The sequence below is a fragment of the Macrotis lagotis genome, chromosome 1 (assembly GCF_037893015.1).
Source record: "Macrotis lagotis isolate mMagLag1 chromosome 1, bilby.v1.9.chrom.fasta, whole genome shotgun sequence".
Classification (NCBI taxonomy): Eukaryota; Metazoa; Chordata; class Mammalia; order Peramelemorphia; family Peramelidae; genus Macrotis; species Macrotis lagotis.
This window is the reverse complement of record NC_133658.1, coordinates 15815538-15838730: the sequence shown is the minus strand read 5'-3', so window position 1 is coordinate 15838730 and position 23193 is coordinate 15815538. Positions and strand designations below refer to the sequence as shown.

Below are 23193 nucleotides of genomic sequence, written 5' to 3'. Positions count from 1 at the left end.
GCTCTTTATTGGGGGGAGTTAAAATTCTCTGTTTTTTCCCCAATTGTATTTTTTGGAGTTAAAGTTCTTTTAATGAACTATCAAATTAGATTAGCTCTTAACTGGCTGCTCTTCAACATAGCTAACTCATATTAAACTTTGTCTACCAAATTCCCAAGATGTATACCATCTAACCATTTGGAGCCATGAAGTCAGATTAGAGAATGGTTCAGTAATACCATCAGTGCTGTCTTTAACCCTGGTCACCATGTTTCCCTTAACATAGCCCAGGATTGCATTAGCTCTCTTTTGCTTCCAAGTTCACTATTGACTCAATAGATTTCTCTAGATAGAAATGTCCAATTCAGCATTGCATTGTTATTGTTATACTTGATATAATCCAGGAGAGTAATAATGTTTTCAGGATGCCCAGAATAAAGGCACTTTTGTGGTCCACATATGGTATGATTTTGATAGAAAGTAGGATACTCAAAATGCACTCAATTTTTTCTAGCGAAGCTGCTTTTATTCCATGTCTTTTGTTGGGCACAATTTCCTGACTCATTATTAACTCAGCAGTTCCTACTCTGAGGAACCGAGAATTCCCTCAAATTGAATATTTTTGAATTGAATATTGAATTCTAGCTTTATAGTCTCTCTACCTACATACATTATGCATATATGCACATATTATAACTGTATTCATATGTGTATATATCTATAAGTGTATTTCTTAGCTGAATTGTGCATGTCATTGAAATGTAATGTTTTCTGCAACTTCTCTTAAAGCAGATTTCATGGGCCCATTATACTAATGAAGCTTTCCTTATTCATCTCCTCACCCCATTCTGCTCCCAGTTTTTAGTGTTCTCTATATTTCCCCCAAGAGATTACAAAAGCAGAAACAAGATGGTGGAGTAAAGGCAGGAATTCCCTCAAGCTCTTCCCCCAGACCACTCCAAATACCTTTAAATGATGACTAACCAAATTCTAGAGGGGCAGATTCCAAAAAAAAGACTGCATGATGCAATTTTCAAACCTAAGATAGCTTGGAAAATCTGTATGAAAAGTCCATTGCCCTGGGGTTAAAAAGGGTCCACAGTGCTGCCTGATCATACCAAATGTACCAGAGGGAACCAGTTTCAATCTTCCAGGAATAGCCTTGACGTGCCTGGGTCCCTGGGAAGAACAGGTCTCAGAGCAGACCTGGCCTCAGGAATCAGGAGCTGGTCTGCAGAACCACCTGGCAGGAAGCCACATGTAGATGCTTCCAGAACTCTCTGTCCACAAAGTATAAGGGAGTCGGGGAGACTGCAGAAGCTTCTCTGTTTTCCCTGAGGCAGACTCTGTTACTTTGCCCATACTCAGATTCCAGGCTCAAAATAGGGAGGTTTCCAGTCCTAGTGGGGCCAGGACCCTCCTTACATTTCCAGAACAGAAGGGAGTGCCTGTAGTCATCCACAGACCAGAGCACAGTCCAGGAGAGCTGGCAGACCCTAAAGGAAGACTTCTCATAAGATCTTGAAGTAATTGAGTTCCCTGGGAGCAGTGCCCCTGAAAAGAGCAGCAAAAACCATCAAAAGCTTGGACAATGAAACTTTCACCCTGGAAGCAGAGCCCCACCATAACAAAGAGCTAAAATCAGGTCATTGGCTGGGGTGGGGGGCGATGAGCAAACAACAGAAGAAAAAAAAATGGCCATAGACCATTACCTTGGTCCTAAGAAGTATAAAATACACACTCAGAAGAAAACAAAGTCAAAGTTTCTATATCCAAAACCTCCAAGAAAAAGTAGGAATTGGTCTCAGACTATGAAAGACCTCACAGGTAATAGAAACACACATAGAAAATCAGGTAAGAGAGGTAAAGGAAAAATTGGTAAGAGAAATGAGAACAATGAGGGAAAATCATGAAAACCAAGTCAGCAGCTTGGTGTAGGAATTACAAAAAGAAACTTAAGAAAATAACATCTTTAAAACCAGTCTGAATAAAATGGATAAAGCAAACCAAAAGGTCAATAAGGAGAAGAATGCCACAAAAAAGCAGAATTTTCAGATAGAAAAGGAGACACAAAAACTCTCTGAAGAAAATAATTCCTTCAAATGTAGAATGGATTTAAATGAAGTTAATGAGGGTGAGAAATTAAGACACAATAAAACAAAGTCAAAAGAATGGACAGATTAGAAGGAAATGAGTAATATCTCTTTGGAAAAACAACTGATCTGGAAATTAGATTCAGGAGAGATTGTTTTAATATTATTGGGTTACCTAAAAGGCATGACCAAATAAGGACCCTAGAATTCATTTTCCAAGAAATTTTCCAGGAAAATTGTCATGATATCATTGAAACAGAGGGTAAAATTGAAATTTAAAGAATCCATTGATCATCTCATAGAGATTCCATAATGAAAATTGTCAGGAATATTATAGCCAAATTTCAGAACTCCCAAGTCCAGGAGAAAATATGGCAAGCAGCCAGAAAGGATCAATTCAAATATTGTGGAGCTACAGACAGAATAACACAAGATTTAGTAGCATCTACATTAAGGGCTCATAGAATTTGTAATATGATATTCTGGAATGCAAAAGAGCTTGGATTACAACCAGGAATCAACTCTCCAGAAAAACTGAATGTATTTTTTTTGGGTAAAAAGAGGACATTCAATGAAACAATGACTTTCAAACTTTCCTGATTAAACTGCCAGACCTGAAGATAAAATTTGGTCTTCCAGTGCAGGACTCAGATGAAGCATAGAGCAGGTGGATGGGAAAGGCTAATTATGAGGTATTTAAAGATGCTGAACCACTTCTATGTCTGGAATGGGAAGATGAGACTGATAACTCATATGAACCTTCTCATTTATTAGGTCAGTGAGAAGGAGCATATATAGACAAAGAATAGGAGGGAGTTGAATATGAAGGTATAATGTAAAGATGGAGTCAGTGGGCAAGGAAGGAAGGTTCTGGCACCTAGCTACCTTCTGCAGATTATCACATAACTAGGTGACTGCTTCAGTAACATATCATCCTTTGTCCTTTGGGTATCTGTGTCCTCTCATGTCCTTCCCATATCCAGGATTGTGTGAATTTATGATACTCCTTGCATTTCCATGACAGCAATTTTTATGTAAGAATAATAAATTTTTAGTGATTAGAACTAAATAGTTTACAAAACTCTTTAGATGCATGATCTTTTTGATCCCCATAGTCACAAATGATGCAAATATAATGAATATTTTACAGATGAGGAAAGTAAAACTCCTAGAGTAGAAGAAATTTCCACAAGATCATACAGATGATAAACAGACCTAGCTAGGTTTTTGAATTTTGAAATTTTGAATTTCAATCTGGAGTTCTCATATCTTCTCTATAGGACCAACTCCATCCCACCTGTCACCTTTTGTTATACATGATATGAGATGATAAATAGTGTTGATTTTTCATCCCTTGTCTCCTACATTTCTTCCTATCTTACCTGGAAGTTGAACTCCTCAGTGGTCTGGTGAGAACTGATTGGAGAAACAGAGGAGGAAAGACAGGCTCTGCCTAAATGGCAAATTCAATAGACCTCACTGTCTGATAAACACATTTTCCTTTCTTCTTCATTCCCTTTTCAGTAAGGAGAGGTGCCTGTTTATCAACTCTTGGAGAAAACTTCGAATTGCTGTCTCTGCGCCATGTAAAAGTATTTTTTAAACAACACTATGTCAGAGAGAAAGAATCTCTCTCAATTGTAGAAAGAACAGCATGAAACAAAAGGATCTATGGAATTGTCTTAGAGGTTTCAAAGCCTAGTTTGTTAGAATTCTGAAATCTATAAAGTACCACATTTCCTTTTTTCAAGGTTATTTCTTTTCCTTTTCTGATAGAGACTCTGTGGGAAAATCCTGAGTTATCAAGACTATTGTCAGCAGAAGCAAACTGCTTTTCAACTACATTAGGATGACGGTATCGTTTATGTGAATTTCCCAATGTGTAGCTGAAGCCGGACTGCATGAACAGAACAAAGAATGCCAGGCTCTCTGTATTTAACTTTTACTCTCTATGTTGAAAACATGGAGACAAATTGAATCTAATTTATCCTCGTGCTGATTTTCTAATCTCTGTTAGATTTTTTTAGTTAGCAACTGTTCAATAACCTTACCCCTATACATACATTGTCACTTTCTGACTTCAGAAGTAATGCCTTCATTTCCCCCCTCTAAATTCTCTATCAGTGGAGAAGTTGGAGGAATATTAAAAATTTTTAAGTTGGAAGGAAACTCAGAAGTCAGCTTAATCAAGGCTAATTCCTACTTGATTTGTATAAACTCATCTATAAAATCTCAACAGGTAGTTAGCCAGATTCTATAAGACACACATTTACAGTAAACTATCTCTCTAGCCATTTACTTAAAAAGTGATATTTTATTTCTGAGTGAGATTAATTTCTCCTTCCTCTGGGACATCAACTTATGCTCCTCATCCACAATAGGGTTTAAATGTGTTATGCATTTCCTGATTAGTTGTCCTGATTAGGAAGGAGATATTCTCCTGATTAAAGTATAGATGCCTATTTTGGGACTTTGTATAAATATACATGAATATAGATGTTGGGGCAGTAGTTTATAGCAAAGCAAAATATGGTGATTAATATCTAATGGCTAGGATGTCAGGGGAGAAAAAGAGGGTTCAGTTTCGAGCTGTATCCCTGAGAAGAGTTTAGAAAGTCAAGTGTAATGAAGACTGAACCTTGGTAACCAAATGCTCAGTGGTCTGTTCCAACATTTGAGAAGAGCTGTGGACATCCAAGGTCATCCTTTGACCAGTTTATCATTATCTATTGCCTGGTCTAAAGAGTGTTCTAATTTATGATGTTGAGATACTGCAGGTGTCCATGAAAGATTTCATAAAGCAATATATTATTTAAGCAAACCAGTTCCTTGTGATATATCATGGACATTAAATTGGCAATTTATAGTTAAACTTGTGAACTTTCCATGAAAATGTCTCCTATATTTCCACCTTTAAGATATGTTTTTCCTTTTAAACCTCCTTTCCTTTATTACTATTTTCTTTTCTTTTCTTCTAATTTTCTTTCTTTCCTTACCTTATTCTTCCCTATTCTATTTTAATGTCATTTTGTTTTTATAGAATTGTATTTTGGTAGAGTGACCAGAATGGACAATAGAAAAAGGATGAACTGAGGTACATTTGGATTCCTTCTTAAAATGGTGAATTTCCATCCCAGAGTCATTTTCTCTCTCCTTCTTTTCTTCCTCTTTTCTTTCTTTGATTCTTTGACTCCTTTCTTTCCTTCTGTCCTTTGTCTTTCTTATTCCTCTCCTTTTTGCTTTCTTTCTTTTTCTCCCTCTTTCCCTCACTCTTTCTCTTTCTTTTTGTTTATTTTCTTTCTCTCTCTTTCTCCTTCTTCCTTCCTTTTTATTTTTCTTTCTCTTTCTTTCTTTCTTTCTTTTTCTTTCTTTTTCTTCTCTCTCTCTGTCTTTCTCTCCTTCCTTCTTTCCTTCATTCTCTCCTTCCTCCTTTTCTACTTTAATTTCATTCCTTCCTTCCTGCTTTCCTACCTTCCTGACTTTCTTTCTGCCTTTCTTTGTATATCCAGTGCTTAGCCCAGCTTAAAAAATGACTTTACTTGACTTGCATGTCTCAGGGAAAATGTTGCTTCAGCATGGTAAGGCAAAGAGAAGAAATCTTTCTTTTTTAACTTTTAATTTATTTATTTTGAATTTTACAATCTCTCTTCCCTTCCTCCACCCCTATGCTGGATCAATAGCCTATGATGAGTTCAGGAGTGGTAATGTCTAATAATAGAATCATTGCAATGAGGAAGGAGCTTATTTGAGACATATTGTAAAGGTTAAATATAAAGGACTTGGCAACAGATTGGCTATGGGATATGAGAGAAAGTGTGGAGCTGAGTTGTTTGTTCTTTTGAGTTGTTTGTTCATCCATTGTTGAATTGTTTGCTCTTTGTTTTATGTCATGACATGCAAGCAAAAGGGCTTTAGGTTGGGGCAGGATGTGTGTGCAAAGTGATCATCCTCATTTTTTTCCTCCAGAACCACCCAGTGCTTAGACATAGATCAGGATGACTGGAGGTGTCTCTGGAAGCAGTGAGAGAGAACTACTCTTTTAAAAGTTGGGACTTTCTCTGGTCATAATTTGTCTGAGACAAAATCCATTCAGTCATTAGGGTGAGGTCAGAGAAAGATGAGGCAAAGAGGCCAAAAATGACCCTTTCCTTAATGTACTTGGTCATAGACTTTCCAAATGTTTTTTCTTTAATTGTATATCGAAATCAGCCACTCCTCCAGGAAGATTCCTTGGTGAGATGAGTCACTAGGAAGGATAGGCCTTCATTTCCTAGTGGTCTACATTTCATTCAAGCTGTAGTTGACTAATGGAAACCGAGGAGCAAGAGTGGCTCTTTAGAAATTAACTACATCCCAGGAATAAATCACCCATAATCAATAGTACTTGGGAATTGCTGCCACCATTTCCAACTCGTTCCTTGAATGGCACTTGAATGCTAAAACTGGTGAGATACCCTGGAATAGGCAGTTTGATAGAATTCTTTAAAAACAACTTGAATGTCAGGACCTCTCTTTAAATCCCATGATTCTAGTCTAGAGAAAATATTTAGGATGAAAAGAGTTAGCATTGTCAAGGATCTTAGAAATGCCTTATTGCAAAGTGTTCATTTAACAGATAATATGGGGCTCAGAAAAGCTATGTCACTGTTCTGAAAGCATTTTAATAAGGAGGAGCAGAGTCTAGTTTCAAATGCTTCTCCTCCAACTCAAGGTGAAACTTTTTTTCTCCCTAATGAATCTTAGATATATTCACCCCCAATATTCTCTTTATATATGTAAATTTTATATAAATATATATGTGTGTATATATATATATATATATATATATATATATATATATACACACACACACACACACAATGTGTGGATAGATAGATAAATAGCTAGATAGAGACAGAGACAGAGAGACACAAATAGTTGGATGGATGGATGGATGGATGGATGGATGGATGGATGGATGGATGGATGAATGGATAGATGAAGAGATAGATTCATGACCCTATCATTGAGATTGATGTCAAACCCATAATTGAAAATATGCCTTACCCATTACTAGAATTTCATCTTCATTTCGGTAGTAAAGGTTCTCGATGTTCTCTTATAAAGAAAATAACACAATGAGTAGAGTATGATTCCTGGAGTCAAGGGAACTAGATTTCCAATCTGACTCAAATATTTACTCGCTATGTGACCTTGGGCAAGTCACTTAACCCTGTTTGTCTCAGTTTTATTATTTGAGCCAGAGAAGGAAATGGCAGACTGCTCCAATATCTTTGCCAAGAAAAATCCAAATGGGGTCACAAAGATTCAGATGTAACTTATGTGACAATTCAACCACAGCAGCAACAACAACAAACTTTGTATAGTAATAACTAAGCATCAACACTGTACTAAGTTATTCGTAACTATAATCCCATTTGATTTTTATAAGAAACTAGAGGAAGTTGCTGTTATCATCCATATTTCCCAAATGTCATAACAAGTTATGTGACATGCCCACAGTCAAATAATTAAGAAGTGGCTAAGACTCTTTTTAAACTAAGACCTTTTTATTCCAGTCAGTTCCTTTTAGCTCCAGATCTAGAGTTGGAAGGGAAATTACATTAACTAATTAACTAATTGATTAACTAATTAACTAATAGATTAACAACATCTAACTATATATTCAAGAAAGTATAAATATATAATAATGTGTGTATAGAAATATATATGTATATATTATTTATATAGACATTTATACCCGCAAACTCATAAAATATATTCATATGTGTGTCTATTTATTTCTACATATTTCTATATCACTATCTATGAGATGAGGATAGCATGTGGGAGAGGTGACAGATGTTCTATGTTCTACAGCCTAACTTCTGAGAGTAGCAATAACATCCTCCTATTTAATCTCCAACATTTATCAATTATCTCCAAATGGAAGGGTGCCTAGAATACTTGATTACAATGCTACTAGCCAGTGAAAGCAGAACCTTTAGGCAGCTTATATCTTCAAATATGATTTTTGCAAGAATATCAAAAGATGAGCCTGGTCCAAATGGTGGATAAGAGTCATAGAATGTATTTTCTATTGACCTATTTATCACATGTCTCCAGAGCAGTAGGATCTCTGTGAACAGCGTGTAGCATTTTTTCCCCATTTTACTTAAAATCTTTAATATAAGGAATAGTCTTATTTACAGGGAAGACAGAGCTATAAACAAAGAAGTCACTGAAAACTTTGTGTCAGGAAGTTAGGACTAGTCCAAGGATAGCAGGACTCAATCTAGATATCTGGAAGAAGTCGTCTACCCATATCTAGTTCAGATGATAAAGAAAATATATGGATTGAGAAAGACTATTGCACACATGGGACTGCAATGTAAAAAAATGGTCTGAGGTCTTAGGGGGAATGGGGTAATAGAAGGTTTATACAAAAGAGTTGGTATACTCAGGGCCCATGAAAGCACTAGAAGGGGTTGGCTCACTTGGTCTCAAAAAAGAGACCTGGAATAGTTCTTTTCTCTTTATAGATACAAGGAAGAAGGTATCATTCTTCATCGAGATTTTGGACATAGGGCAAGGGCCAGGTGGAGATCTCCAACTGACATAGTTGAGAAGAAAGGATTTCACTATAGGGGGCACAGTAGATACAGCATTGAACCTGGAGTGAGGAGGATCTTAGTTCAACTCTGGCTTCAGATATTTAATAATTACCTGATTGTGTGACCTTGGGAGAGTCACTTAATTAACCCCATTGTCTTGCAAGAAACAAACAAACAAACAAAACCCCCCCAAATATGCAGGAAGTATGGGTAAAAGGAAAAATAAAGCTTTTCTTTAAAGAAAACCTCTTCAACTGGTGGATGAAAATCCAGTCACTCCCCAGCTGAGCTCATTAAGAGGAGGGACTGTCATAAAGGCTCCCCAATCTGTCCTTTCCTCTCTCTGTTTGGTCCTAAGTTTTAAGGAGAGAAGTGTAGACCCAGTTGCTGCACAATAAAATATAAATGTTGAGTTCTATGGCCTGGGCAGGGATTGGGGCTCAGAGCCCTAAGGCATCAGGGGACCCAGGAAAGGCCATTTCTATATAAAGACCAGAAGCAGCAGCAATGTATGGCAGATAGACCCACCAGCAGCATTTAAAAAAAAAAAAGGTGGGGATTGTGGCAAAGGTCACCTCTAACAAATAGATAACATATTTAGAGGCTGGCTTCTTCTTGCCAGGAATCTGACTTAAAGCTTTTCCATTTTTAAAGAGAAGCCTTCCTTTTGATATTTATCATAAAATCTCACATCTAAAGATTTTTGTGCCTCTGATTCACCAGGACATAGGTGGATAAGATCATAAGAATTTTTCTGGACTTGTGATTGGTGTTTAGAACAGGTCAGTTTTACACAAATTCTGCAACCTCGTGGGGAATGACCATTGCAGTGGCAATTTCCAAGAATAGCCTAAGAACAACATAGAAGAAAGATGGATGATGCTAAAATGTAGTGGTTTGGAGAGGATTAATTATTGCAATGTATTGTTTCTTATAAGGGTAGGAGTGTTTTTTGCTCTTTAATTTTTTAACAGGCAAGTTAATGGATTACATAAGTAGTTATTATATACTTCTAAGTAAAACATACAACTAGGAAAACTGATAATCCTCTATATTTTAATTTTGTGTATACCATCTCTGAAATGGAACCTCCCCAAACTCTTATTGTACTGACAGTTTGGGGGTATAATAGTTTGGGTTGGGGTATGGACAAGCATTCAAGAAAATGAAAAGTCACGGATAGATTGTGATTTTTCTTCTGTCCAAGAGCAGACATTAAAATTGAGATATGGTGTCTGACAGGATGGACTACCTATATCCAGGAGACAGAAGATGCTATGAAGTTTTGAAAGATGCCCAGTGTTCACTTTTTTCTTCTAATTTCTGCCCTGGATTATTTCTCTTCCAAATATCTCCACTTTTCAGAAGGATTTTTGGCTTTTTTTCAGTAGCAAGTGAACGTAAAGTCAGAGACAAATCTGTAAGATTCTCTCTTTGCAACTCATCATTCACTTCTGGAATCTTTCTGGTTGTTCCATGCATTTGACTTAATCATCAAAGGGATGACTCCTGCAGATCACTGTTCTTCACATTCAAAGATCAGGGAAGGTTGCAATTTGGATAAGAAAAGGGTGAGATATTAGGAGTGAAAGGAACTTTGAGGAATTTGTGGGTGTTTAGGTTCCACTAGAATGTGAGAAGATTGTTTACATAAACAAGACTGGGCTCTACCTATATTGTTGCCTTTTGGGCAGGTAGTCTCAATCTGATCAAAAACTAAGTTTAGGTGGGTGTGCCCCACCTTTCTAAGGTGGGTCTTGACCTTCTTCTTTGCCCATGCTCAAGGAGAATTAGCTATTCTTGCTCATTAGTATGATAAGTAGGGAGGGAAAAACATATGGGGATCAATTAGATTGTGACCCTAACCTGTGATTGGCAGGAAGGTGCAGGAAGGAAGCCTTTCAAATTGCATAAAAACCCATTTCTGGGTTTCCTCACTCCTCTCACATCTTGAGAGAGAGGTGCCATTTTGTTAAGATATCTTAATAAAAACCATTTTCATAACTCTGGACTAAGTATTCATGAGCCATTAATAACAGGAACAAGGTCTTGTATTCTGAAAATCAAGTTTCAATTTCTCTTTTCCCTTTGATACAATAGATAATCTATGGTCTAGTATTTAAGTTCCCTGCATTCATCCTTCCATCTACCATTTTAGTTTTTCTCTCTGTCTCTGTCTCATTCTGTTTGACTGATTGTCTCTTTATGTCTCTCTGTTTCTCTGTCTCTGTTTCTCTGTCTCTGTCTCTGTCTCTGTCTGTCTCTCTCTCTCTCTCTCTAACTCCATGTCTGTCGTCTCTTTCTCTCTGTTTCTCTCTAATGAATATCCTAATTGCACTGTTCTCCCTTCTAGGGTTTGTTTCTGGCTAGAATCCCCACCTCTTGGACTCCCTAATTTTCTTCAAGGAGTATCTCAGTCATCACCACCTACATGATGCCTTTCTTGAATCGCCAGCTGTCATTGCTTTCTCGCTCTTGAATTTACTTTGTATGCATGTGTGTTTAATTACTTTGTATATATTTATCTACGTATATGCTATGTTTTTCTCTAGGAGAATGTAAAGTTCTTGGAGAAGAGATTCTTTTGTCTTTTTTGCCTTATCATCCTGTGGCCTTAGGACGCAACCTACATAATATTGTATGCGTTGAATAAATTGAAATGAAATTAATGGAATGGCTGAGTCATTGCACCCTCTGGATTTGAGTTTCCAAATGTGCTCAGTGTTCAATGACATCTCTTTGGAGATAATTGAGGTGAAATGATTTACCTGGTGTCATACAACTAGAATGTGCCTGAGAATGGATTTTAATCCAGGTCCTTAGGACTCTAGGGTCAGGCCTCTATCCACAGTGCCACCTAGCTATTTCCCAACTATATAATATTCAAGACCCTTCAGAGTTGTATGAACTATAATTCGTCACCCATGCTCACTTAGACCAATTTTCTTTCATTACTTGGCAACACAGATATGAGCTCTTTCCTGACCTTGACAGTTTTTGTATAGATGAGGATAGATACAAGGACTTGGTTTGGAATTTTATTGCTATAGGTAACTTCCACATTAAAAAAAAATGCTCAAAGAATGGAAAATGAAGCTTGCTGTCATTGAATTTGCTTATTTTACAATAAAATCCTTGAGGTGTTGTTTTGTCTTTGTATTGCCATTATGACTTAGCAGAGGACCTTGGACTCAGTAGGAGATTCATAAAAATTTGGTATGTTGAATTGAATCCTTCCCACAAAGCACAGCATAAAAATTAAAAGAATAATTGTAAAAAAAAAAGACTTTTCCTAGGGAAACATCCTTTATTATGTAATGCCTTTAAGCTTCTGTTCTGGAATGCTTGCCTAAATGGATTGAGTTTTGGCTCAGTGTTTTTGGTTTGGCTGCTTCCCAAGTAACAAGTTTCCTTACTTACTGAAGACCATAAGCTCCCTGGGATGCAAATGCTTCCTGAACAGGAAAGGCGGTGTATGCTCGATGGGGGGCCACAGTCTTTGAGGCTCCCAGTTTCCACAGGGTGATGGATTGCATGCTGGGCACAGGACAAAGACTTTTGCTTGGTTAACTCATTATTCTATGAGATGAATGCTTAGAATGAAAACATATAAGGCATCTGCATACCAAAAAAGATCAGTTGCTTCCCTTGCCTTTCATCTCCCCCTAGTAATCTTATTAGCAATGAGACAGTTTTCTTCCCAATTCAATTTTAAAAATTTCTCAAGTCTAGCTGGGCATCTATCTAACTTCCTCTTGTCCTAGGTGTTTTCTAGATCTGCTATTAACATTGCTATCCTTACTACTGTTATTGAGAACATAAATAATAGAATCCTTGGTTGACCAAGGTCTGTATATGCATTTAAGGTTATTAAGCATTGTCATATGGAAAAGGAATTAGCTTCTTTGGGAAGTTTTAAAGGACAAAATTAAGGGCAATGGATGGAAGTCATGAGAAGGAAAATGGAGGAAAATGACAGGAGTAAAATTAAATATGACATAACATAGAATGACTTATGGTAGAAAGATATATGACAGCAAATATGTTAACATATAATAATTATATAATGTTACAGTCCTATAGTATAATAACTGAGAGCATGCCATGATACATGGTGTTTTCTCATATCAGATGGCATAGCATAGAAAAGCATATCAGTCTCATATCAATCACATAACAATTCTATATTACATCCTATGCAATCATTGCATTGGATGGCACCATATTACATGATATTGCATACTACATTGGATATAATTATTATATCATATTATATATCATATCACATCAAATTATATTTTATTACATAAATCTACTAATTGTACATGTGAAGTACCAAGGATTAAAAAAAAAAACAGACCAAAACAAAACAATAAAAAAAAAAACCCTGGCCTTTGAGCTAGGGAAATAACAAAAACAAAAACAAAAAACTGGGTTCTACTACCATCTTTGACATGTATTGACTGTAGGGTCCTGAGTAGGTTCAAGTCAACAAAAAGGCACCCTTTTGAGTTGGTGGACATATCGCCTCCTTATTTAATTTCCTATCCAAAATCACAGCTGGAGTACTTATATCCCAGGAATTAGAGTGGTGCCAAAGTAGAAGGTTTTGTTCCTTGGAGATTCTGAATATCAATTTTTGCAAATCTCTCTTCTTTGTAGATCATCATGCAAACTTGGATTTACATCCATAGGGTGGTATATAAAGAGGATGATTTTTTGGGGGTCAGATTATTCCAACTAGCCCCTAGAGTCCACTCTGGCTCTGAGATTTGGGGACTTTTGTGATGCTTTGGTTATCTCACTAGAGTCTTACAACAAATCCTAAGGAAAGGAGGGATGGTGTTACTTAATCTTTCAATTCATCAAATATCTTCAGAGTGAGAAATCCCTGTGCCAATCCATATCCTATAGGTTGCACAATGTTCAGATTTCTGGTATTTGGATGCAGGAAGATCTGTATTCAAATCCCTCTTCAAACTCTAGCTAAATGGCCATGGACAAGTTACCTCTCTATGTCACAGTTACCTCATTTCTAAAATGTAGCTAATAACATCACCTATATCACAGGGTTCTTAAGAGAATCAATGAGTTAAATGGGAAACATTTTGAAAAGCTTAAAGTACTCTATGAATGGTAGTTATTAATTTTGCTATGTAATCATCACAATTTGCCTAAATAGACTGAATTCTCTAACACAGTGACCTCAGATTCTTCTACTTGGGGAATGTTTATAGCTTATGATGTAGGAAGGATGACGATATGTAAGATGTAGAGAGGATGAACTTCATGCCTGGGAAGGAATCATTTCTATTCTAGCTAGCCTGCTCCTTAGGCTCCTTCATGGATTATGTTTAGCTTTATGAAATCTTTCAGAGTTGTTTTTACCATGGAAGATCAGTAAGAAATTGGGATCACTTCCATGCAATCACAACAGAATGTTGGAGTGGAAAGTAAACCTGTATTCTCATGTCTTACCTTTGACATAGTCATCTCTTTACAAATGCTTGTTGCTTGACTTATTTATCAAAATAAAATTTCAAAATAGAAGACAGCTGTTGGTGTAATTGTGAACTGATTCAGTCATTGGGGAGAATATTCTGGAATTATGTCCAAAGAGAAATAAAATGGATTATACTTTTGACCCCACCATAGCAATAGTAGTCCTGTATCTGGAAGAAACCATAAAACATGGGGAAAGTTTCACATGTTCAAGGATGTGTATAGCAGCTCTTTTGTCATGGCACAGAATTGAAAGTTGAGAAGATGTCCATCAGTTGGAGAATGACTGAATAATTTATGGTATATAAATGATATGGTTACAAAAGAAGCTTTGAGTATTCAGACTTTAGAAAAGCATGGAAACAATTAAATGAATTGCTGTTAAGGGATGGGAGTAAAACTAAGAGAACATTGTACACATTAGCAACAGCATTCTGAGTTGATTAGCTATGATGGATGAAGGTTCTCTCAGTAGTTCAGAGATCAAGGACAACCATGAGAGACCTGTATGGATGATACAATCCATGTCCGAAGGAAAAAACACATGGAATCTGAATGTATACTCTGTTCACTTTTTCAAAACACCTTACATTTTTTCTTCCTATTTCATAGTATTCTTTTCACCCTTAGTCCTAATTCCTCTTATACAAAATGAATATCATGTAAATATATTGAACTGAAATATTCATGTACAACTTTTACCAGGCCAAGTTGAGGTTGGAGGGAAGGAAGGGTGTTAGAAAAATGTGTATCTTAAGAATTTGCAAATGGAGAAGAGAAACTAAAACTAAAACTAAAAAATGTAAAAGGCAGGTATTATTAGATTAAATTAAAAGGTGAGGAAATGGAAGACAAAAAAAGAACCCTGTGAGTTTTCCTAATTTCACACAGGTATGAAGGGGTAAAGCCAGGTCCACAGCTTGCATTTCTGTCTCTACATTTAGGCATTCCTCTATCCTAAATTGTTTCTTTGTAGTAAAGAGCACATGGGCTGAATTTTGATTATTAGATTGCACTACCCTTAGGAAGACTAATAATGCATTTTGGGGAATGATGAGCTATCTGAAGAAATAGACTTCTCATCCCATCCCCAGTCCCATGTGAGTGATAGTATGTCATTATAGATAGCAGGCAGTACACATGAGAGATCTAGAGGCATTTCTTTCTGTAATGTTGGATGTGTATCAAGATCCATTTCCATTCAATTATTCTCTCCTTCAGATGAAACACTGCCATTTAATTTATGCAGTTCTCAAATGGGAGGAGCCTGAGCCCTTTTTTCATCCTAGCTGGTCTTCTCTGGGTATAACAAAATCCTACTTAAAATGTCTAGTCCAGAAATGAACACAATTATTCACTGTGGAATCAGCAGCGCAGAGAGCAGCAGGTTGACCACCTGATTCTCAGACACTGGGTCCTCTCCTAATACACTCATTCATTGACTTTGGTTAGACAAGAGAGGAGGATTGGGTGAAGTCCACTGGATTTCCTTTGGAAGTGTGGCCTGTAGGCAAAATCAGCTTTGAAATCACTACCTAAGGAAAGTAAACATGAGAATAAATCATTCTTGCAATACCCAAGGAAAGGTGACTTTGTGTAGGATCTCATTTAGAACATTGCTCTGATTGTAATGGAGAATACTCTGAGGACTTTGAAAAATTAATTCATTTCATTTGAGCTCAGTAAAGTATACGTGGTCTCTCTCTCTCTCTCTCTCTCTCTCTCTCTCTCTGTGTGTGTGTGTGTGTGTGTGTGTGTGTGTGTGTGTGTGTGTGCATTTGATACAGAACAAAGTTATGGACAGAATAATAAAATGACACTGGATAGGCAAATGAAGAGATTAAGAGGGAGAGAGGGAGAGAGAGGGAGAGAGAGAGAGAGAGAGAGAGAGAGAGAGAGAGAGAGAGAGAGAGAAAATAGCAAAAAGTCTGAAGGACAGCTCTAGGTAGTGAGAAAAGGCAACAGAAATATACATGTAGAAACAAGGAAACAGAAAGAGACCCATAAAGCCAGAGATAGACAAGCTAAAAGAGGCAAGAGGGGAAGAGAGAAGTAGAGGAGAGGAAAAAGACTGAAGGGGAGACATTGAGGGGACAAATAGAATGGAGAAAAGAATAAAGAAAAGGTCTTGGCAAAGCATACTACACAAAGACCTGGATACAGCATACAATGATGTGGTTGTAAGGTTGGTAAGAGTGGACAGTCCTTAAACACACCATTAGTCAGCTGTCTTGAAGGAGCTTAGCATCACTTGGAGCGCTTATTTACCCTTTGAAACCCAGTGAATGGCAACAGAATCAGAAAAATGTTGGCATCTAAAGAATGAAGAGGGAGCACCATAGGTAGCATCTGTTCTCTGAGAAACCATTTGAAAAATAATCAGATGTGCTGCCAAGGTGGGGAAGGAATTCAAATGTTATTGATTTCATTTTATGGCAAAATATTTAATTGGAGAAAGTTAGGTTTCGCCTCTCTGAAGGATGGAATATTGATTGGGAGGGGTAACTTGACTGGGCAGGTCACCCAGATCTCACTTGTGGATAAGAGGTTGGAATATGAATAGAGCTTATAGACTTCAGTGTCAACCTGGATCCTCTTGGCATTGATGGAAAGGACCAGGGGTAACTTGAATACCGAACTCCCAAGGAGTCCTAATTTTTAGATTGCTCTCTTGTCAGTACAAGATGGCAGAATAACATGATTACATCATTTTCCCTCTTGCTATCTAGCAATTATCTTGCCCCTCTTTTCTGATGACCTCTAGATTGTAATTAGCCATACCTAAAAACCTACTTAAGGATTTGCTCTTTTGTTTTCAGTTTCTTGTAAGTCAAGCATTGCAAGCCTGAATCATGCAGGAGAAGCACCCCTAGAGTGAATGAAACAACAAGGGAGAAAAGCCCTCCAGGCAGGAAAGAGAGCAAACTGGAAGGCAATGGACTGAGGGTGATAAAGGAATCTTGAAAAAATGCAGGACTAGGAGGTCAGTCACAGCATCCTATTATTCTTTAAGATTTTGGACAAGTTATTCCTCAGTTTCTTTATCTGTAAAAAATTGATGTGGCCTAGATGATCTTGATTTGATTTTTCTATTCTATATTATTCAGTTCGTTAATGGATATTTATTAACTACCTACTATGATCCAGGTTTCTTGAAAGATGCTGATGATATAGAAACACTAGTAAAACAGGTGACCAGTCTCCTGTTGGGAGATATGAAGTTTACATAAAAACTAAATATAAAGTATGCACAAGGTTTTGGGAGAGGGATGGGAAACCAACTCCAGTAGCTTTTCCAATAAAACCCTAAATGGGCTTATGAAGAATCATATATGACTAAAAAGATGACTGAGCAATGAATGCAGAAGGCCATAAAAAGTCAATTTAGAGGAACAAGAATCCTATCAACTGAAGGAGTAAGGGAAGGTCTCATGTAGGAGTCAATCACTGAGGCTGAATTGGGTTTTATGAAATAGAAAGAACTGACGAAGTAATGAGTTGCTAGCATAGGGGAGAACCTGTGCAGAGACCTGGGAGTCTAGGAGCAACTTATTGTATCTATAAAACAATGATTGTAGATTAGTTTGACTGTAATGAGTAGAATTTTTTGTTTGTTGGATAAGAAATGAACTTGGCATGGATGGCAGCTGGTTCCCTACTCACACACTCTGTTCCAACAGTAGTAAAAAAGAAAAAAAAAATAAACATTTCATGTTTAATCATGATGAAGAAAATGATTACTTATACATAGCTTGAATTCATTGGACTTAGGCAAAATGAATTTGGCAATTCTTTTTAAATTTTTCTTTTTAAAGGTATTTCCAAGATCACGTATAAGTTTCTTTTTTTTAGAGTGATTAAAATTGTTTTTATTAAGCTATCTTAACAAAATGGCACACCTCTCTCATGGTGGGAAAGAGGGGCCTATAATTTTCAATTACTTTCTCTAAAATAGTTGACACAGTACTGTTGCCTAACTACCCTCTTTGACTAACATGCAAATCTTCTCTCAGCATTTCGGTCACAATCTCTCTGAAGCACTGCAGGAGTAGATTGATTTATACACATATGTATGCATGTGTAGACATATATAATCATATGCAGATTTATTTATGCATACATATATTTTTATACTTATACACATTTATATATATGTATTATATATGTATATATATATTTATATATATGCACATATAAAATAAAGACCACCCTTCTTCCTCCCGTACTTTCTTCAATATTTTTAATATCCCCCATCCCAGGACAAGGATTAATTCTTATTTTTCCAGACAATTTCAATGGGTTCTTAATGCGCCTTCTGACCTAATAATTCTGTCCTCTTTGTTATACATTATCAGATCTTTATCATATTAATCCTTATACTATAAATCTAGTTATTGCACCAGTCCCCAACATCATCAACATCATTGATGATTAAAAATTAAGCTTTAGTGAGTCTCAACTGGATTACTTTCAAAACTCAATTCCTTTCCTTGGAAACCCAGGGACTCCATGAAATGACACTTGTCTAAATTGTCAGCTTCCTCTCATATTAATCAATTCCTCATACCATGTTTTGACTAAGTTGGATTTAGGCCTTTCTTCAGACACATGCTATATTTTCCAAAAGCACTGCCTTTACTTACAGAGTTTCTTATGACTGGAATTATTCATCCTAACCTGGTCCATCCTTCCCCTTCCTCTTTCCTCATTCCCTGCTTTGACCAATAATCTCCCTTGGACTTCAAAAAGGATTTTATATAACTTTCATATATATATGTATATGTATATATATATATATATATATATATACATATACATATATATATGGATGTATTTGCATGAATGTGTATTTTGTTTTTGAATCACTTTCATTTCCAATTACATCTTGCCCAAATCCTCTCCCAGGTTCTCTAACAATGGACAGAAAAGAAAAAAAGAAATGAAAATCTTTACAATTCAACTACCAGCAAAGAAAATAAATACATCCAATGTTCTATAAAAATTTCTGTAAGGAGGAAGTGCATTTATACGTTCAAGCCTCTTAGCTTTGAACTGTGCAATAGGGTCTGTGTTTGTTGTGAAAAATATTCTAGTAGTAGGGAGAGCTAGTAGCAATACCAAACCTTTGGCAATTCACCCCCCCCCCCCAAGGCAGTTGGCAGGGACAGTCAATACCACAGCTAATACAGTGATTTCAAATCCCCTGGACCTTGGGATGATATTATTTTTCTTACGGATCTCTCTCTGTATCTCTATCTCTACCTCTTCCTGTGTCTCACCTTCTCTTTCTCTTTGTTTTTCCTCTTTTGCTTCTCAAAATGTCTCCATCTCCCCATCTGTCCATCCTCTTTCATGTCTTCCTCTTTTTTATCTCCTTCCTTTTTTTCCTTCTGCTTCTATCCCTCTCTTACTTTCTCACTCTCCTCCTTTATTTCTGTCTCTATTCAAGTGACTGTCCTTGCCACTCTCTGTGTCTCTAATTTTCCAGCTGTGTCTATGTGGCATGATCAGTATTACTATTCATTCTGAAAAATGTGTGAAAGCATTAGCTTTCCATTATTACATTGGCTGCAGTCCCTACCTCCAATTTTCAATGAGGAATTAAATGTCTACTATACTCTTAAGAATGGTTCCCCTCTCTCACTTAACAATCATGTACATTCAATAACCCAGGCATTTTGGGTTGTTTACTATTAATGTTTTTAAGTACCATCTAATAGTGGCCAATGAAACTCTTTAATCAGGAAAATAATTGAACCAAATGCTGTTCACTTGATCAATCAAGAAGAGATAAAATCAGCTTTTTTCTTCTCCACTTATTCTCCTAACCTTTAATAAGGAGGAGAAAAAAATGAAGTCAGAAAGGTACATGAAAGTCAGTCCTTTTTCTTGAGAGAATGACATAAGGTATGCAGGGGGATCAGGCTATCTTACCAAAGGTCTCTTCTTCCGTCAATCTGATCGTATCCCTTGTTCTCATCTGTTAGTGCTACAAGTATGATTTCATCCTCGGGTTCTGATTTGAAGGCATTGACTGTTTTCTGTTCTTAACTGACATTCTATTCCATGCCAAGAGGATCTGACATTGAATGCCCCAAAGTCCTCTGCCTTTACACATGGGTTACACTATTGTGACCATCTTGGTTTGCTCTCAGAAGCCTTCAATTTCAAAATCAAGGGCATTTGGAGAACTCCAGCCAATTATCTGCATGTCCATGGAGAAGACATTTAGGTTTCATCAGTGGAGAAGGGGAAGATCAAGATTTAGCCTGTCCAGATAAGAATTTGATAATATAGTATATCATTAGTTAGAAAATCAGGAAGCCAATTTGATTTCACCAAAAAGTGTGGTGGGGGAAACTTATGTGTAATAAAACTAGAAAAGTAAGTTTGAAAGGTTGGTTACCTCATTCTAATCAAAAGAATAATACACATATTCTCTCACTAAGCTCTTATATGTCACAAATATACAAATGCCATTTTTCTCATTCTCCTTCCTTCATTCTGTCTCTCTATTTAAGTGACTGTACTTGCCACTCTTTGTCTCTCTAACTCTCTAGCACAATTTAGGTCTTTAGTTTGCCAAAAAAGACTTTCTAGGGAATGCACATATTCAATTAAAAATGAGCACTTTCCACTAGCCACTAGAGAGAAGTTAAGTAATTTGCTTTGAAATGTTCCCTCTTTAATCATTAAATATCCCTTGTTTTATTATTCTCTTCTGCATTCTAGTTAATTCTATTACAAACACTGACATGGATAAAGAAGAAAACAGGATGGATGAAATATTTTTTAATTATTCTTTCTGTTTTATAAAAGTATAAAGAAAGTGAACAAATTCAATAGAATTTGGACAACTAGTTTCCACTGAGTGAACAAAGAAGGATTGAATTGAGAAGAGAAGTAAATTCTCCTGCTCGGAAATCATCCTTTCAGTCCCTAGTCACAACTGTCTTCTAAGATTTTCTCTGGCAGTCAAAGGTGCTTTGAGCAAAAGAAATGGAGGGGGAAATTTGTTCAGGTAACTCTTTTTGATTTAAAATAATCAAATCCATGCTTAATGGATCTTCTTTGAAAGAAACTATTATACTGTGACAAGATTAAGACTTGAGTTTTCTTTTTCTTGAATAAAAAGCTTGAAGGAAGGAAGAAGAAAAAAAGAAGAAACAAAAAAGGGTGGAGGGAATTAGGGGAAGGAAGGAACAAAGAATACAAGGAAAGGATCCTTAAAATCCATGGATCCCAGGTTAAGAATCTTTGTCTTAAGCCTACTAGCAAGAGAGTGAAACATAGTGACAAAGGAAGAAGTGTGATTTAGGAAGTGTATTTTGATAGTTTTGTGGTTGGTGAGGAGTGCATAGGAAACAGTGAGTCCAAACTAGATATTATTACCTTCAAGTGAGTAATGATGACCTCTTAAGGAAAGGCCAAATCCTTATTACTGGGGCAAAAGGAAAGAATTTGAGAACTTCTCTAGATATAATTGAAGAAAAAAATGGCATTTGGCTATTTATGACATATAGGAGCTTAGTGAGAGAATATGTGTATTATTCTTTTGATTAGAATGAGATAACAATGAATATTATAATGTCTTTCAAAACAAAGACTGTCAGATGTTAGCCATTCATGGTGCTTCCATTTGAAGGGCATCCTAAATATGTCAGGGAAGCAGCCATGGATATGTGGTGAGATCTGCATGCTTTCTCTGTTTCTTTCTCTCTCTCTCTCTCTCTCTCTCTCTCTCTCTCTCTCTCTCTCCCCCTCCTTCTTCAGTTTTTTGTAAGTGAACTTTAATTTATTATTACTATTATTACAATAATTGTGTTAAAAGAGTAAACATAAAAACCCCTCCCCCCAAGAAGATGAGAAATCTCAAGAAGAGAGAGAGAGAGAGAGAGAGAGAGAGAGAGAGAGAGAGAGAGAGAGAGAGAGAGAAATGTACTTCAGTCTGTGTTAAAATTTCAAGGGCTCTGTCTCTGTGTCTCTGGGGTGAATTGCTTTCTTTATCATAGGTCCACCAGAGAAGTTGCTTCAATATTTTCCCCACAGTTGCTATTACTAGATGTATTCCCCTCCACTCTATTGCTCCCCACTCTTATTTATTCTATTCTCCCTCTCCTTTCACCATGTCCTTGTCCAAAAGTGCCTTGTATCTGAGTACCCTCTTCCTCAATCTTCCCTCTCTTCTATCACCTATTTCCCCCTTCCCCTCCCCCATTCCCCCTTATCCCTTCCCTTTCTTCTCACTTTTCTCTAGGGTAAGATAGATTTCCTCTCCCTATTAAGCATGTATGTTATTTCCTCTCTGAACCATTTCTGATGAGAATGAAGGCTCACTCATTCCCTTTTGCCTTCCCCCTTTTCACTCCATTGAAAAAGAATCTTATTGACTCTTGTGAAATTTCTTAACTTCTTCTTCATCTCCTTTCACTTACTCTCACTACTTTCCTTTATCACCCATTCACTTTGTCTTTTTACTATATTATACCACTATATTCCACTCCTTTCTATGTCCTGTCTGTATATGCTCCTTCTAACAGCTCTTATAAATGAGAACGTTCATTTGAGTTATCAATATCTTCTTCCCATGCAGGAGTCCAAACAGTTCAATATCATTAAGTTGCTCATAGTTAGTCCTTCTCATCCACCGCCCCCCCCCCCCCCATGGTTCACCAGAGTCCTGTACTTGGAGATCAAACTTTCTGTTCAGCTCTGGTTGTTCCAATAGGATAATTTGAAAGTCCCCTGTTTCATTGAAATTCCATCTTTTCCCCTGAAAGAAGATGTTCAGTTTTGCTGGATAGCTGATTCTCGGTTGGAAACCAAGATCTTTTGCCTTTTGTAATATCATATTCCAGTCCCTATGAGCCATTAATGTAGATGTTGCCAGATTCTGTTTAATCCTGACTATGGAGCCTCTGTAGTTGAATTGTTTATGGCAGCTTTTAGAATTTTCTCTTTGATTTAGGAGTTTTGGAATATGGCTATAATATTCCTGGAAGTTTTTCTTTTGGGATCTCTTTCAG

General features: G+C 36.7%; 1 long non-coding RNA gene across 1 annotated transcript in view; it reads right to left on the bottom strand.

Moving 5' to 3' along the window:
• The window catches only part of LOC141512719 (uncharacterized), a 91203-nt gene extending 71024 nt beyond the window's left edge, over nucleotides 1-20179 (bottom strand). The window contains exon 1 of the long non-coding RNA XR_012475584.1: nucleotides 20102-20179. This is a non-coding gene — a long non-coding RNA (uncharacterized LOC141512719). The remainder of the gene's footprint in view (nucleotides 1-20101) is intronic.
• Nucleotides 20180-23193: the final 3014 nt, after the last annotated feature.